This window comes from Hyla sarda, chromosome 2, assembly GCF_029499605.1.
Source record: "Hyla sarda isolate aHylSar1 chromosome 2, aHylSar1.hap1, whole genome shotgun sequence".
NCBI classification, from domain to species: Eukaryota; Metazoa; Chordata; class Amphibia; order Anura; family Hylidae; genus Hyla; species Hyla sarda.
The window spans coordinates 196836120-196861900 of record NC_079190.1 but is presented as its reverse complement, the minus strand read 5'-3'; the positions used below and the strand labels follow the sequence as shown (position 1 = coordinate 196861900).

Below are 25781 nucleotides of genomic sequence, written 5' to 3'. Positions count from 1 at the left end.
GTATATACCATACTTTCCAGTACTAACACCGTATGGCTTCATAAAAGTGAAATCCATGTGAGAAATACTTTTAAGCAGTTGAACACCGGCCAACTCCCACCTAAGGGTATGTTCACACATGGCAGATTTTTTGCAGAATTTCTGTGACTGAGAATCCATCCCGTAATCTGATAATGGTAGCATTCAGCTTTATATATTAACTTCATGTTTTCACGTTAAAGGTATATACATATGCAAAAAATACATTGTAAACATATGTTAGAATGAACACCATATGCACGTATAAAGTAACAGAAGGTGCTGCAAGGCCAGAAACAAATGTAGAAAGGCAACCTCTCTTGACAAACAACCTAAAGCAAAGCACCAACACATGGAGGAAACCACAGAAACATGTATTGGGGCACAGGCCAAACAGAGACGTTTTGACTGCCTTAGGGTGTGAGAGATCTGTGGAGTCAGATGGCTTTCAAAGGGTATGAGGAAGTGAAATAAGCCAATTCAAGGCAGAAACATTGAGGGTGATGAGTCAAAGGAGGTGAGGTAAGCCAACTCGGGACATGGATGATGTGTCAGAGGAGAGGCAAGGATATAAGGAGGGGAAGTAAGCTAGATAAGAATATACGGGGAGATTTATCAAAACCTGTCCTGAGGAAAAGTTGACCAGTTGCCCATAGCAACCAATCAGATCACTTTTTTTTGTTTCTCAGAGGCCTTTTCAAAAATTAAAGAAGCGATCTGATTGGTTGCTATGGGCAACTCAGCAACTTTTCCTCTGGACAGGTTTTGATAAATCTCCCCCATAGTCCCTGAGGGTTAGGAGTCACAGGAGACTTTCATGTCAGGTCAGTTTCTTCTACAAAAGGGAGCACAAAAGCAATGCATCATGGTCAATTCCCAGCTATCACATATATCTTTGACTAGGAGCTATGACTACAGGCTATGTTGGGATGTAGTGCCATTCTACAATGACACTGAATATCATGTAGTGGAAAAATCATAATAATAGTAATAATAATATTAAAATTCATTTATATAGTGCCAAAAGATTTTGCAACACTTTACAATTGTAAGGGTACAAATAAAGACAAATATCTAACATTACAATATTACACACTAAATATTCAAACAAGAGGAGCGAGGGCCCTACTCACAAGAGCTTGCAGACTATGAGGGATGGGGTTGAGACAAAGGGAGAAAGTGCTTTATTAATGCATTGGTCCAGCCAGGTTTTATAAATAGGGTAGGTTACATAAAGGAGAGTGAATCAGTCACCAAGTAATCTTTGAATACCTCAAGTGCCCTGAGTGTACAGGGGGACTGCTGAATATGGAACATTTGATGTATCCAATATCTCAAAAGGGGGCCAAGTGAAAGTAAGGGAGACAATTAGGGAATATATTACTCTGTACTTCACCATAAGGCTAGATTCCCTTTCACTTTTCAGATCTTTTTCAACTTTTTTTTCACCCATTTGTTTGCATGAGACAATTTTTCCACACATGAAACAAAGGTGCAAAAAAATGACTAAGAGCCACTGCTCGAAACGCGTTGGCGTTTCACTCCCCATTTTAGAGTGAGATGTCACTTGCTACTGTGGTGGCATCCTTTCTTTTTAATATTCACTATTAAACGCTAAGTTTTATGGATCCCTTTGTTTCACCGTGAGCTGGATTTTATTCTCTGTGATCCTTTACCATATTTTTCCACACAGTTTTTACTGACATTGTTTTTTTTTTATTTAATTTTTTTTTAGATTTAAAGGAGTACTCCAGCGCAAAATAACTTATCCCCTATCCAATGGATAAGGGATAAGTTATAATTTGCCGGGGGTCCGAGCGCTGGGGCCACCCGGGATCTCCTGTACAGGGCCGCGGCAGTCTGCAGGAAGTGAAGTTTTGTCCCCAGCAGAAAGCCGCGGTAGACACTCCCCCTCCATGTATCTCTATGGGATTCATGGAGGGGGCGTGTCGGCCTCCGCGTCATGCGGGGAAGGAACGCCCCTTTTCCTGTATATTGCTGCGGCCCCGTACTGAAGATCGCGGGGGGCCCCAGCCCTCGGACCTCCCGCGATCTATAACTTATCCCCTATCCTTCTGATAGGGGCTAAGTTATTTTGCACTATAGATGTCCTTTAAGGCTTAAAAAATTTGGGGGTTGGAGGTTTTGTTTTACTTTTGGTTTGATTGGCATTTAGGCATGGGGGCATTGTATTTTTCAAAGAAAAATGCAGACAATAATAAAGCATGTAAAAGAGTTTTCTGGGACCTGGTAGCTTACAAAAATAAATCTGGAAACCTGATGAAATTATAAGAGGAGGAGCTTAGCAAGGAAGGGGATTCAACCAGGGCAGGTTCCTCAGGTGCTGACTGTCAGGGGGGAGCACCAAAAAAGCCACTTTGCCTTGTGAGATTATCAGATAAAAAAGGTGAGGCCACTAAACTGAATTACTGCCCTAGGTGAAAGAAAATCAAGATACAGTTCTGTATAAAAATGAAAGACTTTCTTCTGTTGTGACAATTGCATGATCTTGCATCATTTTATTTTACCAATAACATCAAACTTTGGTGGTCTGGTAATGTTAAACAAAGCAAGAATTAAGTACATTAAAAACTCACTCAGGGTACGCTTCCACGTGCATTATTTTGCTGAAGATTTGTTGAAGCAGATTTTGCTACCCCTTGAAGTCAATGGGCAGCAAAACCTGCAGCAGCAGATGTGCACTAAAAATACATGTGTGAATGTACTCTTAGGGTATGTTCACATGCGCTGATTTTTGCAGCGTATTTAGCTGCGGATCCGCTGGTGAAGGCCCCGCTCTATGCTGGCTTTACCTGTGCCTGCTGGTAGAGGCAATACGCCGCTACGAGCAGACACAGTGCAGCAATGTGCACGGCGTACTCGCACATCGCGGCCGCTCTCCATGCTCTAAGCTAGGCAGAGAGCACCCGCGATGTGCGAGTATACTGCGACTCACACATCGCAGTGTTCCTGCTGGTAGCGGCGTATTGCCGCTATGAGCAGGCACATGTAAAGCCAGCATAGAGTGGGCCTTCACCAGCAGATTTGCAGCATAAAATAAGCTGTAAATCCTTGCATGTGAACGTACCCTTAGTCTTTAATTTCCATCAGGTTTTAGAGGTTTGATTAAAATCTGTGAAATTAACAGTCCTAGTATTTTTTTCCTTTTCTTTATAAAAGATTTAAATGCAATATGAGCGAACTACAATTTATTTTTGAATGTAAATAATATTACATAAGATCTTTTTTGTTTGAAAATTTTCCATCTGCATATACAAATTCTTTATTTTTTTAAAAATATATTTTTATTGTTTTAATAATTTTACAAAAATAGAAACTTTAGCTGGGACATTCCCCGGACAGACAAATAGTAAGACGTGTTGACAAATTCCGGTACAATAAACCAATCGTCTGTACAACCAGCAGGTAATAGTGAATTATGTGAAATAAAAGTGAGGACAAGATAGAACATATTCCAATAGATGAACATAATAGAAACTAAACTAAAATAAAATAAACTAGACATGCTAGACATCTCACAAAAAAAATTACATTATAATTACCTATATACTCTAGTATAAGCCGACCCGAGTATAAGCCGTTCATGCGCGTCCCTGTGCGTTGTCGTCAAGGCAACATCACTAGTCCGGGGCAGGCCCGGAGCGCGGAGAAGAGGGCCCCCCCAGTGAAAATGGACAGCCCGGAACGACTAACCCTCCCCAGCGGACGGTCCCTGCAGCATAGATGGCCCGGACCAGCTCCCCCTTCCTTCCCACTGAGGGGAGGGGAGTAGAAAACTAAAGGGGGTGTCTGGATGATGACGAAGGCCGCAGTGGTCTTCAACCTGCGGACCTCCATAGGTTTTAAAACTACAACTCCCAGCATGCCCGGACAGCAGATGGCTGTCCGGGCATGCTGGGAGTTGTAGTTTTGCAACATCTGGAGGTCCGCAGGCTGAAGACCACTGAGAAGGGATTGACAGGCGAAGAGTTCACTCGAGTATAAGCCGAGGGGGGGGGGGGGGGGCGTTTTCAGCACGAAAATTTGTGCTGAAAAACTCGGCTTATACTCGAGTATATACAAATTTTTCATCAAAATATTTATGTGGCAACCAGGCAAACTACGGAGTTGCGAAGAAGGCTCGTGCTCCCCTGGCCTTGCATGGCTTAAGTGCTTCCACGGCTCCGTCTCCGGCAGATAGGTTATGGGTTTTGGTCATTTACATTTCAGTGGGATTGCACCTTATAAAAATGAAGCAGCTTAAAGCGTAAGAAATAAAAACTCATCTCAACAAATTTCCGATGATTCATCTCCAGCTTCAATCACAAGGATTACAATTGCAATTAAAACCTAAAAAGCTTCTCTTAAGCATTTGACTGTGGAGAAGTACAGGCTGCAATTCAACAGCAATTACTCTTACTTCAATGGAACAGCCTGCAACTTCAACCAAGCTTGATAAAAAAAAATATCACTACTGCTAATACAGGAAAGCATACAGAAAGGACACAGTAAAATACTCCTCATAAGCAAAGAAGCATAGTAAGCGTGAGTATCCTGCTCTTACCGCACAGAATTCAGCCTTCAAATTTTAGAAATATATAAGTTGTTCATGATCACTCAGTTCTGTCATTGCGACATACATTTGGTGGCATCCCTGGTGTACCACTTTTTACAACTATATTAAAAAAAACTTTTTAGCTAAGCTTTTTTTAATATCACAACACACAAAAATAATGTACATTTTAACCTTTTAAGGACACGAGCTGTAAATGTACACAATGCAGAGTGCTACTTCTCACCCAGCGCCGTACATTTATAGTGTGGATAGGAACTGAGCATGGGAGATTCACTTGCTTCATAGTAGGTGAGTTTCAGCTGCTATGAGCTATTGTCGGACATCAACTATCACACTGATGTCCACCATTAAGCCTTAAGGTGCTTGTGGGTTAGAGGGGGGGACACACTCTTTGGACCCCCTACAGTGCAATCGTGGGGGTCTGATGAGTGTAAATGGCAGCCAGAGGTCTCTTACTCTTCTCTGGTGTGCAGGATCTCCAATCTTCTTGTGTGGTCTGTCTAGACAGGCTGATAAAAAAAAAAAATTTTGATAGTACTTATCAGTACTATGTTATTACATAATACTAAACAGTAATTTGCATTCTAAAGATTGCATATACTAGTACCCTTTGAAAACTCAAAAATAATAAAATGAATATAAACAATTTTTTAAAAAAATATTTAAAAGCCTCCTAATAAATTTTTTGTCACATTAGAGAAAAAAAAATAATAATTAGCAATCAAAAACAAAACAATACTAATAAAAACTGCAGATCATAGCGTAAAAATGAGCCCTCATACAGCCCCATAAATGGGAAAATCAAAAAGTTATAGGGGGAAGAATAGACCAAATTTAAACATACGTATTTTGTCAAAAAGGTTTGACTTTTTTTTTTTTTTTTTTTAAAGTAGTACAATAATTAAAAAAACTATATAAATGAAGGTATCGTTTTAATCATGTTAACTAATGGAATGAAGATAACATCCAATTTTGCTTTACGGTTGTAAAAGTTAAAATACATTTTTTTCCCACTTACTAGCAAATATATATGACTAAATAGGAATCTGGTTACATACATGCAGGGCAAATGTTTAGCGGCATATATTTTACTCTCCAATCTACCCCTTTGACACCAATAGCAGCAGATATGTAAGGTGACTGTCAGGTCCATACTTAAGTGCACTCTTTATGAACATATACTGTAATTGTATTTATTTTTTTTTACAAAGGAAATACATGGCAGATATATTGGCATCTGGTTACATACAAGCAGATCAAATGTTTAGCAGCACAATGTAACTATACATATTTGTAATATACATTGGTTAAAAATGGGTGAAAAAATGCAGTCCCTGCAGTTATTACCTGTGTGTTTTTGTGAGGAGACCAAATACAGGAAGTGAGGGTGGGACAAGCAGGGGTCACCTATGGGCAGGTGACAGTGAATCCCTAACTCACCCACAGCCACTGTCCCTACATACCACCTATCTGCTCTAAGTGACGTATCGACAACCACAATTACAAACCATCCCTGCTAAGTGCTAGGGCAGCATTGTCAAAATAATAAAATGCAAAAACAGTAGGAGTCAGAAAACAGATGGAGGCACACAAACTAACAGAGATACACTAAGTGTCTTAGCTTATCTCTGTTTATCTCTTGTGTGCCACACAGTCAAATCAATGTCAGTCTAGCCGAGGTCAGTAACCGGAAATAGCGGAATACCGGTCAAGGGAAAAGCCAAAGATCAATAAACAAGCAGGTATCCAGTAAGCAGGAGGTGTCAGCTAAGGTATAACCTTTCACAGACAATGAACTGACCATTGCTCCTAGCTTATATAGGCAGGTGATCAGGGATAAACATTCCTGATAAGCAGCAGAGCTGAGAATCACACCCAGATGACACAGGTGAGCTCCAAGCAGCTCCAGAACAACTAGAGTCATTTAACTCTTCATGTTTGGCCAGAGCTAGGCATTACAGCAGGGCTCTGTGAAGGCTCCTTTGGTAACTTTACAGAGATACACAGGCATATATACATATAATGGTATTAGCTACATTATATAAAAAGTTTCTGCTTATTCAGGTACACTTTAAGTTTATGAGATCCGTAATAGAAGAAGATGGCAGCCCTCACCAGGTAGTTTGCAGAAATTCCTCTTTTATTGTACAGTGCAGACTAGCAACAGCTGTCACCTGTTTCACTGAACGAAGGTTGGCGTCCATGCCCAGTCGCACCAAGATGTTCCTAGTCTGCACTGTACAATAAAAGAGGAATTTCTGACACCTACCTGGTGAGTGCTGCCATCTTCTTCTATTACGGATGTCATTGACTACCTTTTCTGGCTTGGTATAGTACCCCACACATGGTTGCTCCCGGTGATTTCTGAAAAGGAACTGTCTTGCTGGCCTTGTGCATAGGCAGTTATCTCACAAGCGTTTGCGTTCAAGCCCTGTTGGCTCGGTGCCGATCACTGTATCTTCTTTGGCATACTTTAAGTTTAGTTTACAGGAACCATAATCAACAAAAACCATCTACCTTATGATATACTATAAACTTTGCATATTGTGGCTTATTTAATAGTATAATATGAATAAGGCAGTGTGCCTGGTAAACATTGAGGAGGATACAGATGTTGTCATATGGTGAAACACTGTGATAGACAATTGTTGGTGTCCAAGTCCTTTCAGCAACAACCCAGAGTCCATTGGGGTCATTTATCAAGCAGCACAGCCAAGAAAGCCTTAATTTCCTTTTTTCATTCTTCTGCACTAAAATATAGAAGAAATTGTCAGTAAGAATAATGTAGTACATGCCTAAATAATACAATAGCTTAAAAAAAAATAATGTGTTATATAAGGAAGTATATCTCCTAATATGGAGCATACAAATAGCTTATCTTTGGATATCTGTAGGCTGGGTAGTACAAACACACAACTTGATGTTTCATATGGCCAGAAATGTACTGGGTGGTTTCAGATTTGGCAGAGACTTTGTATATTTTGGCAATCTATGTTGAAGCTTTAGCATGCCTGTATGTGAGAATTCATACTGTAAGAATTTGTATTTTCCCTGTACCTCAGAGCTGAATGCCCCAGCACCTCTCAATGGTATTCTCACTATACTGCTGCATGATTAGCACATCCCTGGAAACAAAAAAGGCTATAGATGTTTCTTGATAATAGTGTCATATTTCTACACGAACACAAATGGTGGAAGCTTGACACTGTTGAAAAAGGAGTATCCCACATATAAAGCAAAGGGCAAATATAGCTTTTAGAATAATGTTTAGGAAATCAGCCGCGTATAAATAAGAGGTGATGTCACACCATATGGAGTCTGGTTTGTTGACATATGGTTTGCATTAACAAGTTTAAAAAGCTGTTATGATCAGTTTTTATTTCACTAAAGGCGAAAGGCATATGATACACTGAGGTGAGTCTAAACTATCTGAAAAAGTAAGCATATCTGTAGAGCTCTGATGTTAAGGTAAAAGATATATATTAATTATTTGCTAGTACATGTTGGCATTTTCTGCTTTATGCTAAAAGTACCGTATTTTTCGCCGTATAAGACGCACTTTTTCTTCCCCAAAACTGGGGGGAAAAAGTCGGTGCATCTTATACGGCGAATACACCCCTATCGCGGCGGTCCCTGCGGCCATCAACGGCCGGGACCCGCGGCTAATACAGGACATCACCGATCGCGGTGATGCCCTGTATTAACCCTTCAGACGCGGCGATCAAAGCTGACCGCCGCGTCTGAAAGGAAAGTGACACTAACCCGGCTGTTCAGTCGGGCTGTTCGGGACCGCCGCGATTTCACCGTGGCATCCCGAACAGCCCCGACTGAATAGCCGGGTTAGTGCTCACAGGACACCGGGGGGGACCTTACCTGCCTCCTCGGTGTCTTCTCCGTTCAGGTATCCCCTGTATGCCGGCGCTCTCCTTCCTCGTCATCACGTTGTCGCGTACGTGCGTCGGCGTGCGTAACGACGTGATGACGAGGAAGGAGAGCGAGGATACCCGGCCGGCAGCAGAGACGTTCCGGAGCGACGGGGACACAGCGACAGCAATGGAGCGACATCCAGGGCAGCGGTGACGGGTCCGGAGCGGCGGGGACACGTGAGTATTACCTCCTATGCAGTGGTCTTCAATCTGCGGACCTCCCGATGTTGCAAAACTACAACTTCCAGCATGCCCGGACAGCCAACGGCTGTCCGGGCATGCTGGGAGTTGTAGTTTTGCAACATCTGGAGGTCCACAGGTTGAAGACCACTATTGGGTTCAAAATCTTTATTTTTTTAGATTTTGCCCCTAAAAATTGGGTGCGTCTTATACGCCGGTGCGTCCTATAGGACGAAAAATACGGTAATACACTTAGTACTGTTGGCTGAAGCAATAAAGTTAGGAATTTACCTACAGAACCTACAGTGGAAATATATTCTAAGAAACAAGATCATAACAATTATAAATGGAATCATTGACTAATAACAGTAGCCCTTAAATGTCATATGCAAGCAGATTTGCATGGATGTTCTCTATAATAACATCAAATAATTAAAATAATTATATAGTAAAGTTAACATATGGTTTGCCTGTTGCATGCAACATTAAAGAAGCACTCCAGTAAAAATGTTTTATGATATATGAAGCTAAAACACCAGAAAAATTACCGTATAAGAGCATAATTTGTTTCATCCTAACTGAGCCCTTACATTATTGCATCTGGATAATGTGATCCCCTTGACCTGTAAATAACATGCTATACGGTGTATGAGACCTGATTCTCCTGTGTGATTAACTTTTTGTGTACTACAGGATTACATAATTCCTATGAAATCCCTCCTGGCAGCTTTCCGGAACCTTGTCTTTCCACCATGGTCTACCCGCTTTGTACCTATATATGCCCCTTATCCATAAAGGGGTGCTGAAGATATCATTTCTGCCTTACCTACTGTACCAGGAGTGCAGTGGTTACTAGGTGAGTCCAAAAAAAAAGGGAAGCTAAAGAGGTAGAAAACTCACCTCACTATGCACAAATTCCTTAGTGTGTCCTATGACATTCAGCTTGATACTGCATTTAGCTGCTAAGATCTGACAGGGAGAAACCTATTACTAGGAGACCGGCTAAAGCTGCATCACATAGGAATATACTGATAGTCTAGGGTGTGAGTCATGGGACAGAAGTTCTATGTCAAAGATATATTACTTACTGCACTTACATAGTGCAGTGCAGTGATGAGATATTAAAGGGGTATTCCAGGAATTTTTTTATTTGACTATGCTACAGGGGCTGTAAAGTTAGTGTAGTTCATAATATAGTGTCTGTACCTGTGTGTGACGGTTTTCTCACAATTCTTCTGTGATTTTCACCCCAATATTAATTTTATCAGCATACAAAATGATTGTTGTCTCAGATTTTTCCCAGGTTGCAATGTGGCTGGGACCTGACTTACTAGTCAGCTGATGACAGGGAGCCTGTCTGCTTCAATGGTGGGAGAGGGATCAATCTGCAACAGATGTAGGCACCCTGATTGAAAACCACACTGATTTGAATGGATGCAGCTCATTTATGTTTCAATGGGTGGGGTGGCTGATGGGTGGGAGGGGGAGATGGAATTGTGGGATTTGTAGTAAAAAAAAGAAAAGTCAAACAGGAAATAGCAGTTCACAAAAAGCTAGCCACAGTGTCATGGTAATCTCACAACATAGCCATTTAGCCCCAAGACAAACGCAGATCCTTCCTAAGCATGTCCATTACTGTCTGCCAGGTACGTACTAAAATCACCTTATGGTGGATAACCCCTTTAATCCAATTTGTCTCTGCAAAGCCAGAGGTAGCATAGGAAATGAAGGTTGTATTAGGAGAGCCATCTCAGTGGGAAAGAAGTAATCAAAGTAGCAGACAACTCATGAATGGCTCTTCAGCTGAAACAGCAACATCCAAGGCACTGGAATGGATATATTAAATGTTAATATTATTGTGTCCAGGGGCGTAGCATAGAGGTAGCAGATATAGCAGTCGCACTAGGGTCCCTGGGGCCAAAGCACATCTGCCCCATAAGAGAGCAGTACAATAATTGGCATATGGGGCCAAGTTGCAGATTTTGCATTGGGGCCCCAAAGCTACAAGCTACACCTCTGATTGACAAAATGCTACTTTAATCTAAATACCCAACTTTTATTATCATGTGATTTCTAAGTCCAATATTCAGTCTTGCAGTAAATTTATAGCAGTCAGAGGTCTATTTTAGTAATACATTCAGTATATCAACAGTAAACTCCTTTTTTGCAGATAGCCAAAACTACAGGTAGCCAAAATGTTATCATTTGACTACAATTAATTAATTGGTTCCGGGATGACCATTGTTTTTTAAACCATTGTTTATTGAGATAATAACTCTATGGAAACCTGGATGGAACGGAGCTGCCCTCACCTAGTGTCCAAAGAAGTAGCTATCCCTGGTACAGGTAAAGAGTAGTACAGAACATGTAGTACCCTTCTGTACTGTAGGGAGGCATTAACAGACAGCCAGTCCATGCATGCACTAGAGTAAAATTGGGGTTTTATCAGTAAAACTCCCATTCTAATAGGTCAGTTCTTCCAGCCATTGACACGTTTTACAGATCTGGACTGTCTCTAGCATTGTATGTTGGGTCTGGTTTCAAGTTACAATGGTCCAGAAAAGACCATTGTGTGTTTATAATATTGTAAACTGAGGCCATTGTAAGTTGAAGGATCACTGTATTCAATCCAGTATAATATTTAAAGGGAACCAATCATCAGATTTTACCCTATATAGCGCTTGGCAAAGCGTTATATAGGGTAAAATCTTTATTTTCACCATTCCCGGGGGATGCTCCTGCCCCCAGGGATGGTGAAGATATGAAGTTATAAACTAGTCACCGCCGCCGCCGTAAGTAGTCACCTGGGCGTGGGGGGTCTTCTCACCTACTCCCGTTCTTCGGCTGGGAGCGACGCCCCCTCCGCTTTATTGATGGGCGGCGTCATTGTTCCGCTCACTGAACAGACGGAGCAGAGTGATGACGCGGCCCATCAATCAAGCGGAGGGGGCGTCGCTAACGGCCGAAGAACGGGAGTAGATGAGAAGAGCTCCCCGCCCAGGTGACTACTTACGGTGGCGGCGGTGACTAGTTTATAACTTCATATCTTCACCATCCCTGGGGGCAGGAGCGTCCCCAGGGAATGGTGAGGACAACAATTTTACCCTATATAACGCTTTGCCAAGCGTTATCTAGGGTAAAATCTGATGATTGGCTCCCTTTAACATGCTCTTACACGTTGGTATTATTACCAAAATCATAGAAATAGCAGATGTTCTTATACCAAACCACTAAGAGGGTTCATCATTACACAATGATCACTATAAACAATGAAAGACTGAAAATAGTATGGAAGTCTAAAGCTCAATTGTATTTTTTTCATGAAGCTCCATGGTTATCCTGGTTTGAGTATCATCTAACTTGTTATGCTTTATACTTTGCATTACTTCTCTACAGAAGTTTCCTGTTCTACGTGTGACATTACATTGTACATTATATTTTTATGTTCTAAGTTTAATTCTAAGGGTGGTGGTCATGGTAGAGTGGGGCCCTATTCCAAATTTTCCTATACTTTTACTATGGTTGCTTGTTACACCCTTGTTTTTACATATTAAAATAGGACATTTCCATTTTCATTTGCACATACTTTAAAAAAACAAAGCCGTGAAGTGGGTTTGTCCAGGGTCAGTGAACAGAATTATTATTGCTTTATAATTTCCTTGTTCATCAGACCATTAGTGAGTGCAGATAAACATATTCCCAGCTAATGAAATTAGAATTTATTAGAATGCTCATAGGACCATATTCAGATGAGCTTGTTGATCTTGCCCATCTACCTGTTAGGTGACAATGGTAATGTGAGAAAACTGTTTAGTTTATATCAAGTTTAACTCATTCAACGAGCAAACTTGCAGCATGTGAAAATATAGCTCTTTCTTGCATAAAGCACCCACAGTACAATCTTAGTTTATCCTAATTGTCAGGGTCATAATGGCAATTTAAGGAGGTACTTCGGTGGAAAACAATGTTTTTAAATCAACTGGTGCCAAAAAGTTAAACAGATTAGTAAATTATTTTAATATCTAAAATCCTTCCAGTACTTATCAAATGCTGTATGCTCTAGGGGAAGTTGTATAGTTCTTTTCTTTCTGACCACAGTGCCCTCTGCTGACACCTCTGCAGAGGTATATTACTTATCAGCTGCTGTATGTTCCAGAGGAAGTTCTTTTCTTTTTGAATTACCTTTCTGTCTTACCACAGTGCTCTCTGCTGACACCTCTGTCCATGTCAGGAACTGTCCGGAGTAGGAGCAAATCCCCATAGCAAACCTCTTCTGCTTTGGACAGTTCCTGACATGGACAGAGGTATCAGCAGAGAGCACTTTGGTAAGACAGAAAAGAACTATACAACTTCCTCCAGAGTATACAGCAGCTGATAAGTTCTGGAAGGATTATATGCCAGTATTATATGGGAATCATTCGATCTGCACTGACTATTCTCTCTGCTAAAGTCTCAAAAGCTAAGAGAAAGTCCTTTAACACTTTAATGGCCCAAAAATTAAAAATTTAGAATTTTACTTTTTATCTCCTCTGCTACAAAGAGGCATAACATGTTTATTTTATTTTCCACCTGCATAGTCATATGAGTGCTTGTTTTTTGCGTGACTAATTGTACTTTACAACCACATCCTTCATTTTACCATAACATATACAAGTATACCATGAAACAGAAAAAAAGTTGGTAGCGCAAAACTTAAAAAAAGATGCAATTTAGCATTTGGGGGGAGGGGTTCTTGTTTTACACCATTCACTGTATGGTAAAATCCATTGCTTTTGCAGTGAATTGGATTTATTTATCTTTGAACATATGGCAGGATGCAAGTTTGTCACCACAGGCACAGAAGCCTCCAGAAGGCATCAAGCTGCCATGATAAAAATCTTATTGCAGGGAGATGATCCTACCCCCTGAATACCGATGATGGGATATACTACTGTTTAAATGTTTTGACGGCAAAACTGATCGCTCAGTGCACTCTTAGCTCCATGCAAGCTATTAGTGATAGCCCCCTCTTGCTAAAAGAAGCCAGGCGCCGCATGACATTGAGTCCTGAGCCCGTTTCATTCACCCTTCATTGCCGCATGGCAAAAATAAAAGTCAAGGGTCATAATGGGGTTAAAAATAACTCATGCATGTATCTGTCTTAGGGAAATGTATTAATAGGCTAATACATATGACCTGTTTAGAAAAATTGATATATCACCAAAGAAAAGTTATATCGTGCACCAGACTTTACAGTACCCATCCTGACACATGTTTTGCTTGTAGCTTTGTCATTACCTTACCTGACAAAGCTAGAAATAAAACACATATCACGGTTGGTATAGTATAGTCTGGTGCATGATATGATTCTTCCCTTTGCTGCTTTTATTTATGTGCATAATTGTAGATGATATGTATTGGTTTAATAAATGCTTGCAAGTTCCATAGCAGCATGCCTTAAAGGGGTATTCCCGTTCAAAACTTTTTTTTTTTTAAATCAACTGGTGCCAGAAAGTTAAACAGATTTGTAAATTACTTCTATTAAAAAATCTTAATCCTTCCAGTACTTTTTATGGGCTGTATGCTACAGAGGAAATGGTTTTCTTTTTGGATTTCTCTAATGTCATGACCACAGTGCTCTCTGCTGACCTCTGCTGTCCGATTTAGGAACTGACCAGAGCAGCATATGTTTGCTATGGGGATTTTCTCCTGCTCTGGACAGTTCCTAAAATGGACAGCAGAGGTCAGCAGAGAGCACTGTGGTCGTGACATGAGATAAATCCAAAAAGAAAAAAAATTCCTGTGTAGTATACAGCCCCTAAAAGGTACTGGAAGTAATAGAAGTAATTTACAAATCTTTTTAACTTTCTGGCACCAGTTGATCTAAACAAAAAAAAGTTTTCCATGGGAGTACCCCTTTAAACACAGTGTATTTTCCAAAGTACCTTTTTTTCCCTTATGTTTTTAATGGAATTTTTTCAGCTATATGTGTAGCTGTTTTTTGAGGTAGAGCAAAACCTATAGCCAAAATAAAGGCAGACCACTTAATATGATGAATGTAACAATTGTGGCCCTAACACTTATGTATGTATGAACATAAAGGGATTTTACTATTGGGTTTAAAAAATAAAAAAAATGGTGCACAAGACAAAGCATAATTTATACATACATTTTAGGAGGAATAATTGAGCAATGTAGAATTCTATAAAAAAAAGATGCATCAGAATTTTTATTTCATGACTGAGATCCGATAGATGCCCTTTGTCCCTTTTGAAAAATATATTATTGTACTGACCAATAACTGCACTTTTAACAGCATAAACAGCCATTCACATTTGAGATAGATAACGGACCCGTTTTTAGTAAATACAAAGATGTAAACCCAATCTTCAATAATGTAGCATCTTTAACAGTTAATTGTATTGTATATAGTCAGCTTAAGATATGGAGTGCAATATCTCAACATAGGAAAAATAATTTAGGTTCATTGATGCTAGATTACCATTTTCTGCTGACACCCAAAAAAAAAAAAAAAATGCAAAGTATGTGAAACGTACTCTCTGAAGTTCCACACAAAAGAATGGCAAATATTCACGAGGCCAAAAATCTGCTATCAGCCGTCTAGTAGTGATCACCTCTCATTGAACCTCTGCTGAATGAAGTGAGCCGAAAAAAATGTTTCAAAGATTTGAGATCAAAATTACACAAACATTGTTTCATTTAATCAAAATTGCCTTTGAAGTAAACCACTTGAAGACCACCTGTAGCTTTGAAATATAGTCATAAGTAATCTTCTGAAGGAGTCTCTATACGACTCCAATATCCGAACAATAAAGGGACAAAAGTAATGTGTGCATAAAAGTGCCTTTTTATATTCATGTTTCTATTAACTAGCCTTTTATTTTCGGATAGAACCATCTTTCTGAGGTTAAAACAATGTACCCTTCATTAAGAAAATCAATGTAATTGAAATATTGCTTGTGGTTCTGCCTAAAATGCCCATTGTCTTGGCTTTGATTAGGTTCACAGCAGCGATGTTCTGCATTATGTACAGAAAATGTGTCTTGAGAACGGTATTAAAAAGAGCTGTCAGGTTATTCTGTATTCTTAAATTACATTAAAATTCAGGTTTATATCAAATGTATTTAATTACAATGATTACATTAATGTGCATTGTTAATTGATAAGGTAGGAATATTAGTCATCTCATACCCTTACAATGCATTTTGCCCTTTTGTTAAATCATTTGTTTTAATAGGCAGTTCAGAATTTTCTAAATAATCATACCCTTCTGTACTCTTTAGGAACATACTTAAAGAAGTTTTCTAATTTAAAGACCCACTACACATCCGAAAAATATATGTTGCCCATCCAATCAATGGACCGACCATACTAGCCAAACCAAAGCCTCTTTCAAAAAGAAAAAATCATCCATCTATAGACAATTGTTTTGGGGTTCTTGTCCCTTGGCAGTATAAAGCAGGGTACTGTACTTATTGGCTAAAGAGATACCGTAGATGCAGATCATGGGAGTGCTATTCTTAATCAAGAGATTAGAGTTGACCGAGCTTTACAAAACATTGGCTCACCAGGCTTGCTGAACTTTCAGTGCAGTGCAACTTAACTGTTTTGTCACTGTAAACCAGTGAATCTGCTTGTTTACTGTAACATCTTGCTAGGCTAAGCGCTATGCACCAGCCCTGCAGGGAAGGAGTCAACTAGCACTGCTGAGCAGCACTAGTTAATTCCTTGGGGGGAAAGGGGTATACACATTAAACAGCCATCTATATGGCTGTATAATGTATGCAGTGAAGAGAATGATACTTACCATCTTATCGCTGGTCTGAGACACTTCTTCGTGTAGCTTTGCCACTAGCAATGACGTCAGGAGAGGGTGAAGATACACAAGATAAGACCTGGACCAGCAACCAGATGGTAAGTATCACCTTCCTTGCTGGGCTTAGTTGAACTTGCAGCTCATCCCCGATCTTGCCAAGTTTGCAAATTCAGTAGGCCACGAACTCCCCAAACTTTGGATTGAATCTGGGTTCAGATTGCTCAGCTCGCTTAACTCTAGAAGAGATCCAGTGGTGTATGGAAATGTATTTTTAGGCAATGCTTTATGGGGAAAAAGTGGGCAAATTAGCTCTCTTCCGGAAGGAAAAAAAATGTCCCACTGTAGTCGAACCAGAGGTGGAATTTAGGGGGTTCATTTATTGTATGACTCAATCAATAAAATTTCTGTGCCCACTATTTGTGCTGCTGATAGGTCATAAGGAAAACATCATCCATAAAGCCCATTTCTATGAAATAGCAGAAATAGTGATGTCTGACCAATGTGTAGTTAATTGGCACTACCCCCTCCGGAAAATAAATCTTCTAATTATTGTCAACATTCCAAAACATTGAATAAAGACTTAAATAAGAATATTTGATTTGCATGAATTATTTATATATTTAGTAAGCACATTGTGATGTAATTGGAAATGAAAAGCCAAATAAAGCAGCCTGATAAATTTACTTATCAGTCTCTGGAGAATAGGAAGAAAAAGGAACTTGCAAGTGAGACAAAAGTAAGAGGGGTTTCTATGACTGGCAGTTCCCATTTCTTTACAAGTGTTACATTTCAGTCCCCTGCCATTTCCACATGTTTCCTGTTCACAGATAATTTGTACAACATATTTTATCATTCAGTTTTAGACACAGTTGAAAGACTTTTGCCTAAGGCTTGGAACACTTTGAAAATTGTATACCATTTGCAAAGCTTTCTTCTGCTTGGCTGTACAATTAGGTGACTGTCTTTACATAGACAGTGGGATTTATTCTTTTTTGGAAAAGCTCAGCTAAGGTGAACTATGAATGATAATAGATAGATGAGGGATTAGTGACTGGTAGATTTATTGCAACAGAAAGACAGCCTAGAAAATACTGTTAACGTGTCAAAAAGCAGGAAGCGTCTAATATCAAATGTACAGAATGAATTTTAGGAAGCTGAGCTATATGTTTTTAAATACCATTCATATATAAGCAAACCTGTATACCCAACCTGTTTATAGCATCTTCATAACATTAGACTTGTATTGTACTTAAAAAATGAATAGCAACATCCTCACAAGGTCTTCCATTGGAACCCTTGTCCTTAACCCCTTTATGACTTATGAAGTGTATACACGTCATGGTGCTGTCAAAGAGGTATGGCACAGATTCATGATTCAAGCTGCGTAATTCCAGTAGCTTATTTCAGTAGCTGGGGACCGCCGTTAATAGCTGGTGTGTAGCGGTCACCACAGCCGGCTATTAACCCCTTGACAGCTGCATATAAAGGGACATTTAAACCATCCCAGCTTATCGGGCTTACCTCTCTTTCCATCCTCTTCTTGACTCTGCTGTTAATAGAGCCTGTCTGCAGCAGGCTCTATCAATAGAGCGCAGAGCACTTTGATCAGTGCAGTTCAATAGCATTGCATTGATCTATGTGAGGCATCTAATGCTTCCACATAAATTTCCCTGAAAAAAAATCTAAGAAAACAGTTTAATCCACTTACATTGACTACTTCAATATTAAAATTTTAACTCACCCTTATTTTTCCATTTTCCATATTTAAAAAATATGAAAACATAATTAAAAAAATAAACATATTATGGCCGTGTGTGGAATTGTCTGAACTAACACAGCATTATTTATCCAGTATAGTGAAAATGTAATTAAACTAGCTAACCCCAGAAAAATGGAGTAAAAAGCAATCAAAAGGTTCAATCAATACTAAATAGTACCAGTAAAAACTATGGTAGAATATATAAGCCCTCATACAGCTTCATATACAGAAAAAGCTAAAAGATATAGAGGTCAGAAAATGTAAAATTTACAAAAAAAAGTTTTGATTTTTTTAAAGTAAGAAATATAAAACCTGATAAACATATTGGCCCTCATTTAGTAAGATATACACAAAAGATACAGGCATATACTGTCCGGCACTGCAGGGGTCCTAGCCGGCTGCTCTGCACAATCATGTTCACTCATCTTTTATCGTATATGGAATAAAGTTCAACTGCACAGACTGAATGGTGAGTGCGGTTTCTTTCTTCTCTACCTCATTTACTAAGAGTGAAGTGTAGTTTCCTTTTGTGGGTTTTGTTTCCTGACAGGTATTTCTTTATTTTTATTTTTTTTACTTTTGGTCGGAAATTCTGACACACAACATAAAAACCCTGCAAAATCTACTTGGAAATGAGGCCCAATGTGTTTGTTTGACCACATAATTAGCAACATAAATGGAAAAAAAATCTGGCAGCCATAAAAACAAATCAACACCCTGAAAATATGTTGAAGAGGTGCCATTTGGCTTTTGAACAGTAACTGTCATTCATTTTCTTAAATGCCACAATCACCATTCATCGAGGAACTTAAGGTGCTTAGTGTGATCACTGATGTAACTTATTGACTGTGAGTTTCGGCTTCTAATATCAGCCATTTTTAACTTTCTCTAAAGCATGTACAGCTTGTGTATTCACTTTATAGGGCTCAGGCAGCCCACTGTACATTTATGTCCATTGTTGAGAAGGGCTTAAAATCAGGGATTCTGGATTTGGCAGCAGATCCACAGCAATATCTGAAACACTGCAGATTTTTGACTTCTTTATTGAAGTCAATAGAGAAAAATCACAATTAATTTACAGCTTATCTGCAACATAAATTGAAATGTCACAGATTGAAGATCTGCATGGTAGGTATATTTTAATACGATTTTTTTTCCCACTGTGTGAAAAAAAATTCTTAAAATCTCTTTCACAACATTAACCACTTAGGGTCCCTGTACGCTCGTGGAAATTCCGGTCCTCGCCGCGCATCGGGCGTGGACCAGACCGGGGTGACTACTGATATCTATCAGCAGGCAACCCGTGCAAACCCCTGGGGGGGTCCTTAGACCCCCCCCCCCCCCCATGTTGGCGATTGCTGCAAATCGCCGGCCAATTCAGACTGGCGATTTGCAGCGATTACGGGTCAATCAGGTCTCTGGTGACCCGGAAAAAAAGCGTGAATGGGGCGGCGATTGGGGCGGATATCGGGGCCGGCAGGCGTCTCTTACCTCTCCTTGGTCCGGCGGGGGTCCCTCAGGAGCGTCGACGGTGGTCCTGGTGGCAGGAGCGGTGGCAGCAGTGGTGGCGGGCCCGGCAGCAGGATGCAGCAAGAGGTGAGGTCTGTTCACCTCCTGCTGTTGCTTAGCAACAACTCTCAGCATGCCCATCCAAAGGGCATGCTGGGAGTTTTAGTTTTACAACAGCTGGAGTTCCAACTACAACTCCCAGCATGCCCTTTGGTAGTCTGTGCATGCTGGGGGTTGTAGTTAAGCAACAGCTGGAGGCACAATTTTTCTATGAAAAAGTGTGCATCCAGCTGTTGCTTAACAACAACTCCCAGCATGCACAGACAACCAAAGGGCATGCTGGGAGTTGTAGCAGTTGTAGTGTGCCTCTTGCTGTTGCAAAACTACAACTCTCAGCATGCCCTTCGACTGTCAATGCATGCTGAGTGTTGATGTTTTGCAACAGCTGGAGACACATTGGTTGTGAAACAGAGTTTGTGTCCTAACTCAGTGTTTTGTAACCAGTGTGTCTCCAGCTGTGTCAAAAATTCAACTGCAGCATACACTGCATGAGAGACTGTACATGCTGGGAGTTCTAGTTTTACAACAGCTGGAGGCACACTGGTTGCGAAACACTGAATTAAGTAACAAACTCTCAGTGTTGCGCAACCAATGTGCCTCCCGCTGTTGCATAAATACAACTCCCAGCATGTATGGTCTGTCAGTGCATTCTGGGAGTTGTAGTTTTGCAACAGCTGGAGTTTTACAGGGTACATTCACACGGGCAGGTTTACAGCGAGTTTTCTGCTACAAGTTTGAGATGCGGAAAATGTTCAGCCGCAGCTCAAACTCCCAGCAAGAAACTCACTGTAAACCCCCACCTGTGTGAATGTACCCAAAAAACACTACACTACACTACACAAAATAAAAAGTGAAACACTACATATACATATTCCCCTACACAGTCTCCCTCCCCCAATTAAAAAGAAAGGTCTTGTATGGCACTGTTTCCAAAATGGGGTCACATGTTGGGGGGTCCATTGTTCTGGCACCACGGGGGGCTTTGTAAACACATATGGCCCCTGACTTCAATTCCAATCAAACTCTCTCTCCAAAAGTTCAATGGCGCTCCTTCTCTTCTGAGCATTGTAGTTCGCCCACAGAGCACTTTACATCCACATATGGGGTATTTCCATACTCAGAAGAAATGAGGTTACAAATTTTTGTCTTATTACCCCTTGTGAAAATGAAAAATTTGGGGTAACGCCAGCATTTTAGTAAAAAATATAATTTTTCATTTTCACGTCCAACTTTAAGGCTCACTTTTTTTGCTGTTCTGGCATCATAGGGGCTTCCTAAAAGCGACATGCCCCCCAAAAACCATTTCAGCAAAATTTGCTTTCCAAAAACCAAATGTGACTTCTTATCTTCTGAGCATTGTAGTGCACCCGCAGCGCACTTAACGTCAACATATGGGGTATTTTCATACTCAGAAGAGATGGGGTTACACATTTTGGCGGCATTATCTCCTATTAGCCCTTGCAAAAATGAAAAATTTGGACGGAAACCATCATTTTAGTGGAAAAAAAATCATTTGCACATCCAACTTTAACGAATAGTCGTCAAACACCAGTGGGGTGTTAAGGCTCACTGTACCCCTTGTTAAGTTCCTTGAGGGGTGTAGTTTCCAAAACATTATGCCATGTGGGTTGTTGTTTTTTTTTTTTGCTGTTCTGGCTTCATGAAAGAGACATGCCCCCCAAAAACCATTTCAGAAAAATTTGCTTTCCAATAACCAAATGTGACTTCTTATCTTCTGAGCATTGTAGTGCGTCCACACTGCAATTGATGTCAACATATGGGGTATTTTCATACTCAGAAGAGATGGGGTTACAAATTGGGGGGGGGGCATTATCTCTTATTACCCGTTGTAAAAATTTTAAATTTTGGGGGGAAACTAGCATTTTAGTGATAAAAAAAAGAATTTACACATCCAACTTTAACGAAAAATCGTCAAACACCTGTGGGGTGTTAAGGCTCAATCTACCCTTGTTACATTCCTTGAGAGGTGTAGTTTCCAAAATAGTATGCCATGTGTGTTTTTTTTCTGTTCTGACATCATAGGTGCTTCTTAAATGTGACATGCCCCCAAAAACCATTTCATTAAAACTCACTCTCCAAAATCCCATTGTCGCTCCTTCCCTTCTGAGCCCTCCAGTGCACCCACAGAGCACTTGACATATACATATGAGGTATTTCCTTACTCGAAAGAAATTGGGTTACAAATTTTGGTGAATTTCTCTCCTTTTACCCCTTGTAAAAATTCAAAAACTGGGTTTACAAGAACATGCGAGTGTAAAAAATGAAGATTTTGAATTTTCTCCTTCAATTTGCTGCTATTCCTGTGAAACACGAAAAAGGGGTAACAAACTTTTTGAATTTCATTTTGAATACTTTGAGGGGTGCAGTTTTTATAATGGGGTTATTTATGGGGTATTTCTAATATGAAGGCCCTTCCAATCCACTTCAAAACTGAACTGGTCCCTGAAAAAGTTTGATTTTGAAAATTTTGTGGAAAATTACTGCTGAACTTTGAAGCCCTCTCATGTCTTCCAAAAGTAAAAACATGTCAACTTTATGATGCAAACATAAAGTAGACATATTGTTTATGTGAATCAATATATAATTTTTTGGGGATGTCCATTTTCCTTATAAGCAGAGAGCTTCAAATTTAAAAAAATGCAACATTTTCAATTTTTGCATCCAATTTTTTTATTTTTCACCAAGAAATGATGCAAGTATCGACAAAATTTTAACACTTACATAAAGTAGAATATGTCACAAAAAACTATCTTGGAATCAGACTGAAAAGTAAAAGCATCCCAGAGTTATTAATGCTTAAAGTGACAGTGGTCAGATGTGCAAAAAATGGCTGGGTCCTTAAGGTGAAAATGGGCTGGGTCCTTAAGGTGTTAAAGGGGTACGCTGCCCCTAAACATCTTATTCCCTTCATTTCTATGGGAGGGGGCATGACGAGCGACCACAGCTGTCACATTCCCTCCCATAGACATGAATGAAGGGGGAGTGATGTGATGTCACAACCATGGCAGCCCGGACCCAGCGTATTGAACATGAATGTTTAGAATACTGAAGTGCCTGCATGGACATCATGGGGGGGGGTCCCAGCACCCGGACCCCCTGCGATCAGACATCTTATCCCCTATCCTTTTGATAGAGGATAAAATGTCAAGGGGTGGATCACCCCTTTAATACTGTAGTAGACTCCAGATTTTGGTCTGGACAAAGGCAAATGGTAACTAGGGATAGAAGGTGAGGGACCACTTACCTCTAATAAGCATCTTTAGTATTTCTTTTGAAAAATCATTTTACACGTTTTATATATTGTCTTATTTTTCCCTTATTGCTTCAAATCTATCTGGATGTGAAGACATACATACAACAGATCAGTGTGTAAAAGTTGCAATCTTGCAAACATCTTGCATACATTCAGTTACATTTTTTGGAGAGACATACATTGTGCAGCTAAATGTATTGTTATGATTTGCAACTATGAAATTCCCTTTCTATAGCAGAACTGGTGCTACAAAATGCTTAACAAGTATACACGGCATTCTGGATTCATTAATTTAAAGCCAGAAGCTTAAACCAAATTAAATCCAACAGAAATCAATGTAAAAGATTCTTCTTTAGTAGAACTATTGTAAGATTTCTATATATGGTCTTTGCACTGAAAATGATTTTCTGTATTGATAGTAGAACTATTTTTCTTCTAGATACAATGGATGTGTCCTTGTCATCTAGACAGTTCTGGGTATAAAAAGCTCATTATACAATGTCATGTACAAGACCATTAATCAAAATATTAAGAATGACAGAGCTGAAAAAAGATTCCAGTGGCAGACGCTAGAAATAGTAAGTCAAAACTTTTATTTTTTAAAACCAGCTATGAATGCCTATGCATTCTTTTATCCAAGGACTTTTTTTGTAAAAAAAAAAAAAAAGAGACTTTTTAAACATATTGTACATACTTTTTAAACATATTTATACATATTTTCTCATTTTCATTGGCAGGAAGAACAGTAGAATCCATGTTTTTATAAATAAATAGTCTACATTTAGTCTGGTGCAGTAATCTGTGATTGCTTTACTTTATTGCTATAAAGAAGAAGTCCAGTGCTAGAGCATGTTTCATAACTAACAGGTCAGCTGGTACAAACACTCCCCCTCCATTCATCTCTATGGGAGAGGTGGAGACACAGCAGCTTAGCCAGTGCCGAGTCAGGTCCCCGTATGGGTAATCGCGAGGGGTCCCAGAAACCAGGCCCCCGTGATCAAACATATATTTCTATGCACTGGACATCTTCTGTAAATGTATGACAATGTTAAAATTTGGATTCCGGGCCAGCCAGTGATGTGAAGAGAAATTCACATCTCTCATTCATATTTTCCACCCAGACTGGGGATAGGCCGGATGGTGGCAGTCAATAACCGCTCTCTGCGGGAAATATGAATGCAGGAGAAAGCCGCTCCATGTCTCAGGGATCAAGGATGATCGCAATTGGTGTCAGAAGTGACACGGGCTATCTGTCAATTAGTACAGGAACTATTACTCCCATCATGGAACAGTGTGTTCCATGCTGGGAGTACTACCTTAAAAAAACATTTTAAAAAGTGAAAAACACACACACAACATTTTTATTATTGTCAGCTACATTTTTAGTGCCCTGCCCGCACACATAAATTGATCACTGTTTAAAAATGTATTTAAGTTTCTTTACAATAAAGAAAAATTTCGTTGAATACAATTTTTTCCATCACTACTGTATCTTTTTTTTAATATTTTTGTTTAATGGTGCCTTACAAAATTTTATAAAAAAAAGGTATCTCCATCACTTTTTTGGATTGCTAAAGTAAAAAAAAAGAATAAATAAATGCCTGCAAAAACGTTTTTCTTGGTGTGTTTTTTACTCACATATGGGAGAAAAACGCCACAATTTCAGGAAAAAAAAAATGCCATAGGCTCAACATGATATGACTTTGCAAAACCACCAAGGAGCTGAAAAACGCCAAAAAAGAGTGTAAAAAAAATTCAAAAGGATTAAAAAAAAAACTCCAAACTGAAAAACACAAAGTGGAAAAAGAATTTTATAATTTCTCAATGATTTACAGCTAACATCTGGATTGGCGTTTTTCTTTCTGGCTAGAGTGTACACAGGAACAAGAGGTATGTGATAGGATGTATACCAGACAGCATGTTGGGCTACTAAAGACATCAGAGCATATAGTTTGTATCAAAAGCAGAAGGACAGTATGAAAGACCAAAAAAAAAATAATAATAATGCAAATATATGTCAATTTATTAGTCATCTTTGAGCAACCACTTTAATATGCCTATGTTCATGAGGTCTTATTTGGATTGATGAAACAATAATATTGCTTTTATTTTGTGGGTATTTGTTAAACAATATAGCATTTATTGTTATATGTGTCCACTTATTTCAGACAAGAACACAGGGAGCCACAATTGACCACAGTCTTTTAGTGGCTTAGGAAGATGCTTAATTCCATAGGGAAAAACTAAGAGGCACTTTCTATATTTTTGAGCCCAGGACTCTTTGCTTTATTTATGTTTATACCTTGACAGGAAAAGAAAACCTTGCATAGGTCTGTTATGCCACTTCACTAAATAATTTGCTGGCATATAGCCTGGTATAAACACTTGTAGTAATGTGTATGCTTGCACAAGTAGAGTGTTTTCATTTCCTCAATGGATATTTCTGTTTGTTTTCAAAACATACAGTAAATGCAATTTCCTTATGTCAGGTAATAATGTCTTAAAAACTCTAAAGACGAAAATAAGTTTGCATCTCACAGAAAAAATAACCTGATAAAGCATTGTATGCCCTTTTTAGAAAACAACTAACCACTATACAGATACATTAGTCATCTTATTGTCCTTTACATTACAAACATTGAGTGATGTGAAAAAAATTTGAA

The 25781-nt window shown here is 39.4% G+C and overlaps 2 long non-coding RNA genes across 4 annotated transcripts in view; one reads left to right on the top strand and one right to left on the bottom strand.

Annotated features, from left to right (window-relative positions):
• The first annotated feature begins 756 nt into the window (after positions 1–756).
• LOC130357779 (uncharacterized) lies at positions 757–24066 on the top strand. Of its 3 annotated transcripts, none has more exons than XR_008889256.1 (4): positions 757–842; positions 9394–9556; positions 23558–23696; positions 23856–24066. It is a non-coding gene; the product is annotated as an uncharacterized LOC130357779 (long non-coding RNA). The 3 variants fall into 3 exon arrangements; XR_008889258.1 differs by lacking the exon at positions 757–842 and adding an exon at positions 6777–6866; XR_008889257.1 differs by lacking the exon at positions 757–842 and adding an exon at positions 7905–8008.
• LOC130357780 (uncharacterized) overlaps positions 6898–25781 on the bottom strand; it is a 32033-nt gene continuing 13149 nt past the window's right edge. Inside the window, exon 3 of the long non-coding RNA XR_008889259.1 lies at positions 6898–7344. This is a non-coding gene — a long non-coding RNA (uncharacterized LOC130357780). The remainder of the gene's footprint in view (positions 7345–25781) is intronic.